The sequence below is a fragment of the Acomys russatus genome, chromosome X, assembly GCF_903995435.1.
Source record: "Acomys russatus chromosome X, mAcoRus1.1, whole genome shotgun sequence".
NCBI classification, from domain to species: domain Eukaryota; kingdom Metazoa; phylum Chordata; class Mammalia; order Rodentia; family Muridae; genus Acomys; species Acomys russatus.
This window is the reverse complement of record NC_067169.1, coordinates 100,913,176-100,915,870: the sequence shown is the minus strand read 5'-3', so window position 1 is coordinate 100,915,870 and position 2,695 is coordinate 100,913,176. Positions and strand designations below refer to the sequence as shown.

Here is a 2,695-nt window from a genome sequence, read left to right as displayed (position 1 = left end):
GATTATAGACTCTGTAGATTTTATTCCCATTCATTCTTCTGTGCCAATACTACTCTTCATGTGAGTATAAACTCTCTAACATTGGAAGGTAGTATTTAGAAAATAAGACACTAGGAACTACTATGGTTAGTACCACTATACTACATATAATTGAAATAAATCGTTTTCTTAAGTTTTCAGGATCATGTAGCTTTCCTTTATAAAACTTACTACTATTTTCAGATATATACCCATTTAAATTGATTTCAGTAATATTTTCTTTCCTTAGTAAACCTTATACTGTACAAAGATTTGTGTTTGTTCTTAGATTTTTATTCTCAGTTACTAGGAATGTGTAAACCACAAGGATGTTTGTTTTACTGTTAGTTAGATGTAATATTAATTTACACAAAACTTTTAAATTTTGTTGAAATTTGTTCCCATATATTTGATTTATTTGTTTATATAATGGCTGCTTACATACAAAAGATTCAAGTCAATTCTAGTTCAGGGAGATCTAGGCCTTGTTTCTTAAGTTCATGGTATTTTCTGCAATAAAAATGTCCTTTCAACTTCTGAGGGGTAAATGAGGGGAAGAGCTAAAGGCAGTATGTTTTAAGAGTCTCTTGGACAGCCCTGGCCAACAACTCAAAAGATGGCATCTCATGCTTGATATTTGTTAGACGTTCTTTAACTCTTGGAGAGAAGACTATCATCCCAGGTGAGAAACGTTTATTAAAACTATAGATGGCATTAATAAAGCTCAGGAGCTAAAAAAGTTCTTTGCTTAATAAAAAACTATAGATGCATGTTTATATACAGAGTTATGTGCATTATAGGTCTTTAAGGGTATATAATTAATAGCATGTTTCTTTGCATTTTTCTCAGAAATCCTTATTGTTATTTTTCCCTCCTTCCTCTTTCTCCTGTGATTATCTTCCTCTCACTTCTCTAAAGAGCCCCCATTTTCACATTTTCCCTGTCCAGTCACTTGTAATCTTACATTCCCCTTTACCCTTCTCCTAGCTTATTTTGTATTTATCTCCTTCTTCCTCCCTAAAGAGCCCATACCTTTCCCATTTACCTAATTATATTACTAATACCCTGTTGGTCCCTTTCCCTAATTCCTCTATCCTGGCAATGTTTGTGTTTACTTTCCTGATCTCTGTTGTCACCACAAACTAAATGCTTACATCAGAAAATATGAATGTAGGAGCCTCCAGTAAGAGAAATCATGCCTTTTTTGCAATGAGTTTGCCATCAGAACACAGGTGTTATAAAAACGACCACCAATTCAAAGCCAACATGGGAAAGGAAAAGACTCACATCAACATCGTCATCATTGGACACATAGATTCAATTACAGCAAGTCCAACACAACCAGTTGCTGGTGGCTACCTGATCTACAAATAAGGTGGAATCGACAAGAGAACCCTCAAAAGTTTGAAAAGGAGGCTGCAGAGGTGGGAAAAGGCTCCTTCAAGCATACCTGGGTCTCAGACAAACTGAAAGCTGAGCGTGAGCATGTTATCACTATTGACATCTCCCTGTGGAAACTTGAGACCAACAAATACTATGTGACTATCATTGATGTCCCAGGACACAAATTCATAAAAAGCATGATTACATGCATATCTCAGGCTGACTGTGCTGTCTTAATTGATGCTGCTGGTATTGGTGAATTTGAAGCTGGTATCTCCAAGACTGGGCAGACCCGTGAGCATGCCCTTCTGTCTTACATCCTGGGTATGAAACAGCTGATTGTTGGTGTCAACAAAATGGATTCCACTGAGCCACTCTACAGCCAGAAGAAATACAAGGAAATCATTAAGGAAGTCAGTGTCAACATTAAGAAAATTGGCTACAAAGCTGACAGAGTACCATTTGTGCCAATTTCTGGTTGAAATGGTGACAACATGTTGGAGCCAAGTGCTAATATGCCTTGGTTCAAGGGATAGAAAGCCACTGGCAATGATGGTAGTGCCCGTGACACCACACTGCTGGAAGCTGTGAATTGTATCCTGCCACCAACTTGTCTGTCTGACAAACCCCAGCAACTGCCCCTCCTAGTTGTCTATAAATTTGGTGGTATTGGTACTGTCCCTGTGGACTGAGTAGAGGCTAGTATTCTTAAACCTGGTATGGTGGTTACCTTTGCTCCAGTTAATGTCACAACAGAAATCAAGTCTGTTGAAATTCACCATGAAGCACTCAGTGAAGCTCTTCTTGGAGACAAGATTGCTGAACTTAAAAAAAAAATGTGGTTTGTCATTCTGACAAGAAGCTGGAAGATGACCCTAACTTTTTGATGTCTGCTGATGCAGCCATTGTTGATATGGTCCTTGACAATCCCATATGTGTTGAGAGCTTCTCTGACTATCTTCCAGTAGGACGTTTTGCTGTTCATGACATGGAGCAGACAGTTACTGTCTTGTCATTAGAGCTGTGGACAAGAAGGCTTCTGGAGCTGGCAAAATAGTCAACTCTGCCCAGAAAACTAAATGAATATTATATGTAATACCTATCACCCCAGTCTTACTCAGTGGTAGAAGAAAGGCATCAGAAATGTTTGTCTCAATTGCCCTTTTAGGTTTAATAGTAGAATATTGGTTAGTGATAACAATGCATTGTAAATCCTTCGGAAGGAAAGGAGAGTGTTTTGTGGACTATTTTTTTTTTCTGCGTGTTGGGGGGCACAGTTTTATTAGATTTCAGA

General features: G+C 38.0%; 1 pseudogene; it reads left to right on the top strand.

Moving 5' to 3' along the window:
• Nucleotides 1-1,284: 1,284 nt before the first annotated feature.
• On the top strand, nt 1,285-2,484 carry LOC127185436 (elongation factor 1-alpha 1-like; annotated as a pseudogene).
• Nucleotides 2,485-2,695: the final 211 nt, after the last annotated feature.